This window comes from Meleagris gallopavo, chromosome 1, assembly GCF_000146605.3.
Source record: "Meleagris gallopavo isolate NT-WF06-2002-E0010 breed Aviagen turkey brand Nicholas breeding stock chromosome 1, Turkey_5.1, whole genome shotgun sequence".
NCBI lineage: Eukaryota > Metazoa > Chordata > Aves > Galliformes > Phasianidae > Meleagris > Meleagris gallopavo.
In genome coordinates, this window is record NC_015011.2 from 8,809,867 (window position 1) to 8,819,675 (window position 9,809).

The 9,809-nt window shown below is 40.2% G+C and overlaps 1 protein-coding gene across 13 annotated transcripts in view; it reads right to left on the reverse strand.

Moving 5' to 3' along the window:
• Window positions 1-9,809, reverse strand: part of CELF2 (CUGBP Elav-like family member 2) — a 301,902-nt gene that overhangs the window by 199,515 nt on the left and 92,578 nt on the right. For 3 of the 13 annotated variants that reach the window (XM_019619487.2, XM_019619441.2, XM_019619466.2), the window contains exon 1: window positions 115-203. The exons of 6 other annotated variants lie outside the window; for them this stretch is intronic. The gene's annotated coding sequence lies outside the window, so the exon portion shown is untranslated. Of the gene's footprint in view, window positions 1-114; window positions 204-8,556; window positions 8,818-9,809 lie in introns of those variants that run through there. 4 more of the 13 variants (XM_010719585.3, XM_010719519.3, XM_010719904.3 and 1 more) reach the window with 3 other exon arrangements.

Here is a 9,809-nt window from a genome sequence, read left to right on the forward strand (position 1 = left end):
AAAAAAAAAAGAGGAACTTATGCCCTAGAGGACAAAAGATAATTTTGCATTATTGAAATGAATCTTTAAGACAATACGATGAATAGGATAAAAAAAAAAAGAGGATTGAAATACCTCACAGTCCCTTGGGTCTGGAAGAGACAGCCGTGCTCTCTCTTGAACCGTCTTACTTTGTGAGCATGCGCAGGAAGGTTTGTCAGACCTACAACCTTTATCTGAGCTTCCTTTGTGGTTATTAGCAATACCAAGAGCATCGCTTCACCATTACACTTCAACCATTTCCTTGCTGGTGAGCTAACTTCCGCAGCGAGTTCTCCCTTTTGTAAATCTACTAGGCAAAAACTGGGTAAAATGCCCTGTAGATTTTACTACAGACAATCAATAACCTTTAGTATAAATATGCATAGTAACTTGTGCTGTGGCAGCAGCCAATTGGGATACGCACAAAGGAGAGGTTCAACTACTGAAAGCACCGTTTTGTGGCCTCCAAAGGAAGTGGTAAAGACTGGTAAATGCTCGATCTCTCCTCTTCATGGGAGGCTGCCTACCTAAGCCCTGAACCGAGAGCAGACCTTAAGTATAAATCACTTAATTGCTCATTTTATTTGATGCCCAAGTACTTCATGCTAATGAAGTTAAGCATTAAAAGATTACAATGTGACAAATTATACGCCCATCTCATAAAAGAAATATTACCGAAATAGAGTCAGATCTGAAAGGCTCTCGATAACGTACAGTGTAAGTCTAATTTTAGATGATTCCTCAATCACTGGAGAGCTTGCAGTATACACAGCCAGCCCAGCTCAATCAACTGACTTTTATCTCTATGACTGCAGGTCACATTATCTCATGAATGAACTGTTATGTAGGTCAGTCAAGAGTCATCTTCTAATTGAATGCACGTTTCAGCCTTGGCATTTATGCTCCAGATATCAAGACTGTGGACAATCGGTGAAGTCAGAAGAAAACGTTGAAGAAGGATCTGTGATAATTAGCCTTTGTATTAGACAACAAGCATGCAAACAGATGTTAGCTGAACCTTGGAGACAGTTGTTTGCATTTTAACTGGATTTAACACTGGTGAAAAGTGTGGGAGCAACAGCTTGCTGAGGAGAGGTATTTTGGGTTGCAGATCAGATTTTAGCCACAAATCAAGCTACGTCTTTCTAATAAAACTCAGCAAAGCCGAGAGGTATATTAGGCTGTGCTGAAATGTGCCAAATATATGCCTGCTTACTTGCAGTAACTGATACACCAGATCCTCTCACTCCTTCCCACTGAGCAGCCATTGGCAAGGGTGAGTTGTGGTTGCTCCCAAAAGAAGGTGGATTTGAGACAATGGAAGAGAAAGTTCCCTCTCTAGCTCCAGATTCCTGTATAATACTTGTATTTGCATGTTTTAAAGAGAGGGGGCTTTGGGGAGACATTCTTATATGGTTTGTGAACTGTTTATTTAACTTTACAATCAGGGGACTGACATAAAATACATTTGAGTTACAGCCCCTATAACATCTGGGTAAAATGAGGAGTGTCAGACTGGAGATGCTCCATGAAACTAAAGCAAGAAATTTACTGCTTTACAGAAACACTTCTGAGCAGACATTTCATTTCCTGTTCAATCCAAGTTATTCTAATTTAGATGTAAAGGCAAAATTGCAACTGATTAAAATTGGGTCGGCAGCAGTTCCCATCTGAGGAAGCTCACAATCAGATAACAGCCAAGCTGTTGAAATGCAGAGCTGCTCATACTTCACAACTGTGACCCATACAGCTATTACCAGTTGCTTTATCTATTTCCAGAAATAGTCTCTGACTTTGTGCCCCCCCAACTTTAAAAATCATTTGCAGCACACAAAGGGTTACCAGTAGCGAAGTGAAAGCAAAACGCCCAAGGCCAAGCTTTCCCGTAGCCTGCATACATGGCTGCATTTTCAGCTCCTCTGTCCTGACAGCTGCTATCTTCAAGTATGCTGCGACATGCCTATTGCTGTACCAGCAGTCCTTTTGTTCAACTCCGAGCTTGCTTTTTAAGGCTTTAAAACCTTGGTGCATGGGAGGCGGAGAAGGGAAGACGTGAAGTAACAGCTATTATATGGAAGATAGTTTTGGTTGGTTTTCTTTGCTATCTTACACCCCACCCACTTCAAAACAAGGAGTTATAAAGAAGTACAGAAGTAGCTAAAAAAAAAGAGAACACAAAAAAAAGCACCAGAAAACCCTCTCCCCACCTCCAGCAAAGCCTCTCCCTCAGTGTTGTTCTTATCTCCCAGCAACAACTGCTTCGCACTCACACAGTGTGATTCTTAGGAGGATGTGAAAGCAGTTACAAACATCTGTTAATTAAGGCTCAATTTGCATGTGAGATGGGTAATATACTAATTTTACAAATGGGTATGTTGAACCACACAACACTGGAGAAAGCTGGCCAACAAGAGCACTTGAATACGCACTAGAACAAGGGAGACTCCGTTTCCTTATTCTGGCTACTGCTCTTCTAAATAAATAAAGGTCATGTAAGTGTGCCTGATATGTTGATGGCTCTTACTTTGCAAAAGACAAAGTCAGAATAATTTTCCAGAAAATAAACAGATATCCATAAATAAAACAACAACAGCAACAACAACAAAAAAAACAACCCACAAAACAGTTACTGATGAATAAATTGCATTAGGTCCAACTTGCAAGAAAGCATATTAATGTATTTTTAATGGCTGAACCAAGGGAAGGTCATTATACAGTGTTTTAATTCTAATACATTAGTGTTGCATTTATACATCAGCAGTTAATGTGATAATGTCAAACTCGGCACTAGTGTGGCATCATAAAATAAAGACTATTTTAGTATTCTTTTCGGAAAAAAAAAAAAGAGAAAAAAAAATACAGAAATGTTACCATCTCCTATTCCAGATCAGGAGAATGTCTTCTGTACCAATTCAGCATGCAAGATCAAAACTATAAAGGCAAGTCAGCAGATGTGAAAAATGTAAATCTTTGGTAAAGTACGCAATCAACAAAGGCAGAGAGGTGTTTGCTGCTGTTGTTTGTGGTGTGCATTTGTTTTGCTTTGCTTTCCAAATGAAAACTTTTTAATGCTTTCTGACCTGTAAATACCACTTTTAACAGAATGCAGGAAATAAATTAATAGTAGAACTAAAAAAATAAATCTGGAAGTAAACTTGAGGAAACAGTCTCTTCAGCAGAGATGTTATTTTTTGATTCTTCAAAAGGCACGAGCAATAATCTGGCAAGCAGCACCATTACAGTAAGCCAATGCTCTTCAAAGCTAATTTTGGGTAGTGCAGTGTGTCAGGTCTCTTATTTGGACATTGTGTATATCCTCCAAAGGGAAAGTATCCTCCTAGGATTAACACTTACACAAATGAAATATTTCTCTGAAGATCACACTTAGAGCTTCCTCTATAAGGCTTCTAAATAGAAATGGTTGTTTATCATGTTATTAAATTTCTTCCTCCCCCCCTCACCCCTCTTCTTTCTCTCTCTCTCTCTGGATTACATTTAGCAAAATGAAAACTTCCTGAAGGTAATTACCTGGCTGCAATTCAAGGCATTCATAAACCTCACAGCTCCCTTTGGTGGGGGAGGTAGTTGAACCTCTTGTGGGGGAAACAAGCCCAGGACAGCAGCTTCCAGATGCCCAACATCCCAAGGACACAGCCCTGATGGGCTCCACCACACCCTCTCTCGGGCTTCCACTCGCTCCCGGTTCAGTGCTTGCCTCTTGTTTCGTATGAATTTGCATTTGACCCATTTTGTTTGCCCTCCTGGGGCCACAGGAGTCTGGTGTAGGCCCTGTGTTTCACAGTACACACTGCTTCTTGGATTGATTCCCCCCCTCCAACCCCCCAGAGCTACTGCATATCATCTTCTATGTAGATGATAATGTGCTTGGTGCAGCTCGGCTGTTTGCAAGTGCTGCAGCATGCAGGGGCTCATCACCTCTGCAAACATATGGCGCCAAAGGTTGAACAATTTTGCTGAATCCCATCCTAGTGAAGAGGGGTGGCAAAGCCTCCAACTTAGTTTCCATTAGGAAACAGACAAGTTTTTTTTGTTCCACCTCTGAAACGTTGTCTTCTCTGCAACTCCTTCATCTCTTTTCGGGAATGAATGTGAATAACTGCTGCACCCATTGGGCTGAGCTCTGCTGTTTTTAAACTAAGCCACTTAGAGCATTCTAAACACTGTGCTCAGGGCAATAAGGAGCTGATTTGAGCCAAGAGTCTCAAACATTTCTATTGCACCCATATCAGTAAAAAGGTCTTGCTGAAAATTGGGAAATAGTGGACCACACTTTACTATCCTCATCTGCAACTGCAACTTTGGACTTACCTACCACTAATTCTTGCTTTCTTGTAAGGCTTGAATCTGTTCAAGAAAAAGTTTTTATTTAAGTTTACATTAGCTTCTGTTTGATTTTCTTGCTCAATTTCCTTTCTCCACGCCATTATGAAATAGCCTTATGCTCAGTAAGTTAACTACCTATCTAACATGCTAACTCTACCTGCTTAGAGCTGTTTCACATTTTCAAATACCTCCAAGATCTCTTCTAAAACTTGTAAACTTTCTCCTTCCTGCCACCTCTGTCATGGTGGCAGGTGCTCATAGACTGACAGATGATAATATAAAATGGCACCTGTGTTTGGAGGACTGTTTGTGTCTATGGCCAGCGTACGTGCATAGGTGGATGGAGTATTTCTAGGATTTCTTCTTTTTCAAAAGATAAATAATGTTGGTATCCCTTCTTCAGGCATTAAACCCATGTCCCTTATTACACAGAAAAATTACACTTATACTCTCATCTGGAAAAAAAACAAACAAAACAGCTGCCATCCTCACAGTGCCCAGTAAACTATTAACTAAGCATGTAAATGGACAATGTCTGATAGGAGACCTTCTTTTGGGATAATGTATGCAATTATGAATATGCAAGTTAAGTTCTCATGTTCTGTTCTGACCTCTACTTACTGAAACGCTGACAAGGACTCTTGCCTTCTGACTGCAAGTCATGCTTTTGATGCATCCAAAACGTTAACTACAAATCTAAATCAAAACTGAAAGAACATAAAACAGTTTGAGGACGAGGATCCTCACCTTCTACTTAAACAGAAAAATAGAAAATTGTCAAGTTTTCAGAGTTAGTATTTTAAAACATGAAACAAGTATGCTAATGGTTTGTGGATTTTGAGATAAACAAATATGCATTTTTTTAGGTTTTTATGTATTTCACAGAAATCTTAGGTTTTCCAAATCAATTTAAAGACTTTTACAGGTACAAAATTATTTTTAATGACCTGAACATAGCAGTACAATGGTGCAACTTACTGTACTCTATAAGGCCTATGAATATTTTTCTCTGCTTAACTCACTGTAAGCTTGATAAAACACAAAGATTAATGACAAGATCTGTTCTATGCCAGGGTTCATGAAGAGAAAAGTGGGATTTACAATGGAAAAAGCATGCATATCTTGCCTACTTTCGAATAATTAGCTTCAAGGAAATTCAGAACTTTCTCCTGTGATTTCCCCAAAAGAAAGCCCAAGATGCTGCAGGCAGTGTCCCAGAGCATCCACGTGCCAATGAAGAAATATGCAGACAACAGGATATGCTCATACAGGCCTGGCTGCCACTGCTGCCTTCCTCCAGTATTCAGATAATCAAGATAGCTAACATTAGGTAAAGGCAAACAGAAAACAAGAGTCTGAAGAGTAGGAGGCCAAAAAAAAAATAATCCACTTTTGTCCCACGCAAATCCAGAGTGCCCACACTGAGTGCTGGCTCTACTTTGCAAGCTTTGCATCTGAGTTATTTCTTGAACTGACAGGTAGAAAAGAAAGGTCTTACGACAGCCTGGTTTGGCTTCGTATGACAATCACGTTACATTGGATAAATTGAGTGTAATGGTATGCGATAGGGGCAGGTAAAGGTGGGAGCAGTGTGGAGTACATTGGGGTTTTAATGCTCTCCCTCACATGCTGGCAGCAGGGTTTCATTATCAGCCTCCATTTGCTGACAATCAGAAATCTAAGCCAAACAACAAAAATTTCCATCAAAGAATATTTATAGGGCAAAAGGTTAACTAATTTGGAAAGGTGGTACTGAACTCACTGTAGAACATGACTGGGAAAGGAAGACTGGAAAAGCTGAGAAGGCTGAATTTTGATGCAGACCAAATGACCAAATTCTGGAAGCAAGCAAAAAACAAAACAAAACAAAACAAACAAACAAAAAAAACAACAAAAACCCAACCTCTCAGGCTTAGTATTTTTTGTCTTTAAATAAAGGCCCATAATCTTACAGTGAAATGAATATGTGAAAACACATTTTCAACTGATAAAAGTTTTAAATGATGAGCCCTAGACAGAAATATTTACATTCATACTGTGCTTTGAATCTAACAGCTCAAAATCATGGAAGCAACTGAAAATTCAAGCTGATTGTATTCTTAATACCACGTTGCTAAGCCTGATGGCTTGTCATTGCCTAGCAATTCCTGGTGTGCAATGGCTGGTACCCCACGTTTCCTGAATACTGAGAGAAGAATACAAGTTCCAGTGCTAATTTCAAACTTTCTGGATTTTCAAGTACTTGGTCACACTGCCTAAATGCTATTATATTGTTATTCCATACATTAGAACAAGATTTAGGTTTGTACAGAAATGAAAATGATAGACTTGTAAATGAAGATAACTGTATTAATAGGGAAAAGTTGTGTTTCTAACAAAAGCAAAGGATTTCTAGGAAGGATGAGAGAAGACAAGTTTTCAGCTTCCCAGTATTTTGATGCAAAATTTTGCAGAGGTTCTGCAAGAAGACCTCCTCCCAACACCAACTGAAGAAGCTGCTCTTTTGTCATTTCTGCCAAGCTATGCAGACCTTACAACTTAAAACTGGAATACATACACAGCTACCAACACCCACAGCATGGTGTGCTTGATCTCCATGCTGTAATGGAGTTTCCCATGCAAAGGTCATGGCCTGCAGCGCATGAGACTCGCATGACTCACCACTGCAAAAGCACCCTCCTTTTTCCTTATCAAACCTTACATTTGTGGGCAAGAGCAGTGCCCAATGTACAGTACCTAACAGGCCTTCTCTGTAAGCTCATTAGACATGCTTTGTACAAGGTTTTCAGCAGGAAAATACTAATGGGTTGGCATCTAAAATTTTCTGGAGATACGCATCACGTCTTTCCTTCATCTGACAACAAGCTGGGAAGGTCTTTGTAAGTGGATGGTACAGGTGTTTTCTAGTTCTGGCTGTTTTCCTTCCATTGGGATTTTGAAAGAATATGCCTTCAGCTAGTTGCAAGAGCAAGCAACTTTGGCTTGCTTTATAGGGAAAAGGAAGTTTGCCACTCACTGAGGTCAAGGTGGATCGTTGTATTAGATGATCTCAATGCTCTGTTCCAGCCTTGATGATCCTATGATTCTAAGGTGTGAGCTGGGCTGTCTCTCTCTGTACCTTCCTTATCACACACGTGGTAGTGTAGAGAACTATGTCCTAGAAAGAAAATGCTGAAAAGGTCTGATGAGCAGAGAGCCATCACTGCATCGCCTGGCATCACCAACTTTGAAAGAGACTCAAAAAATATGAAGAGAACCAAAGCCCAGGAGACTGAAAGAATCATGAACGCATTGTAACCAGCTTGTGTCCTCTCTAATTAATGAAGAGTCAGGCAAGTTGAGGCCTGTCTGTCATGCCCTAGCCTGTCCCCCACCTCCAGGGCCAGTGACAGCACAGAGACCTGTCCCAGGACTGGCCCTGCTGCCTCTTCACAACCACTTCGCTGAGGCTTGGGTCCTAATCATGAAGCACGGAGAAACAGTGATGGGGAAGGCAAGCCATAGGGTTTTGCAAAAAGAGGCATTGGGCCTGGTACATCAAGTCTTCCGGAAGGGAAAAACATCCACATTTCAACCCGTCCTGTCCCACTACATGCTTCTGGGACTGCCCTTCACTCATGTAGTAGCCATGAATTATAAAATACCTCAGACTAGGAAGCCTAGCTCACATTAGCAGTCAATTTTGCCTCATCTTAACGAAAAAAACCTAAAACATATGCATATGAATGTTTTTTTGACATGCATACCTTTCACAAACACTAATCTCATACCTACTATGACTCCAACAGATCTGTTCTGAGCAGGGAGCTTGGTGCAAGCACAGCCTAATGCACTGTGTGGCAACACATTTACAACAGGAGCAAAGCTTATCTCCAGATCTGACCCTTTCAAGAGTCTTTCCTCCCAAAACTAAACCAAGATGCACACCCTCTAATGGATACAGTCTTCTGACAGAACATGAATGCTACTGTATTACGTTCCTTCACACAGCACCTAACACACTCCGAGTGGTCAATCAACAACAATGTGCAGCACGTGATCCAACAGCACGGCAGGAAACACAGACGTAGCATAAAAAGCAAAAAAAATTGTATCAAGGACAGCATTTAAAATGCCTGTTTCAGTGAAATTGCATTCTTTGGTGACGTAACAAAGCACATAAAGCAAAACCACCACCCCAAACTGACTCACCAAGTGCTTATTTCTCCAGCCTGGGAGAACAGTGCCTGAACCTGCCAGCAGCCCCAGGCCGGCCCGCTCACCCCGTCTCTACCTGCAGGCACAGAACAGGCACACGGCAACCAGCTGCTCAGTTGTACTCCATATCATTTGCTTTCAGCCTTCCTAAACTTCCCACTTCTTCACATAGGAAAGCAGAAGTATGACTCTCACTCACTGTATTCTTTTTCCCCCCAGTAGCAAAGTTTAGCACTTCTGAGAAACAGCCAGAGTAACGCTGTTTCAGAAAGTGCAAGTGATCTGTGGTATCTTCCAGTCAGCCTGGTAATATGTTACACCCAGAATCCTATTTAGCAGTTTACATAATTCACAGTTTCTCTGGTTACATACTTTGTAAAATATGACATCCAGCTGGGAAAGCTGGTCTACTTTATTGTCGTACGCTTGCTTTATATCATCCAAATATCAATTAAAGCAACAACAACAACAACAACAAAAAACAACTATAAGGCAGATATCTTCACATTTTCACTTGTATATACGCAGACAAAATGCTTGCTGTCATTCAAAGGGGAAAAATATGTCTGAAATGTAAACTGACTGCAGTGCTAGGAATCAAGTATAATTTAAAACAAACAACAACAACAAAAAAACAACAAATAAACTTGAAAAGTGAACAGACATACTTAAGTTCCACACCAGCTGTTTTAATGGTGCAGTTCTATTGAGAATTTAATCAGAACATGTTGTCAAATAACCGAGCTATATTCCACAAAGTCAACACAATGATATTTTAAGAATACAGCAGACATAGAGCCTTTACTGGCCTATATGCACTAAGCAAATATTAGAAAAATCAATCAGAAACAAAATGCAAACTCTGAAATGAGCGCATGCCTTGTGTTGTTCATTTCCAATCCTAATTGTTTGATTTCATTCATCGGGATTTATATATGCACCAGTGCACTACTGAAGCAGCTAAAATTAAATACATCTCCCATTTTTTTCCCCAGAAAAGTAATGGACTTTAACAGTCATTTTATTGCAGTGAGAGATATTAACAAACAATTCTGCTCCTAACTCCAGGTTATAATGTAAGGGGATCAATTGATCACTTACAAAAGGTAAAGTTTTGCTTGATGCTGAGGGCAAACCACATCAATAAAGTTCTGACCAGACCGTTCATTATTTTCAGGAGAAATCCAGTCACAGTCTAAATAGCACCCAAAGTATTTGTTCTGATTTGTGGTCCACGAAAAAGGAAA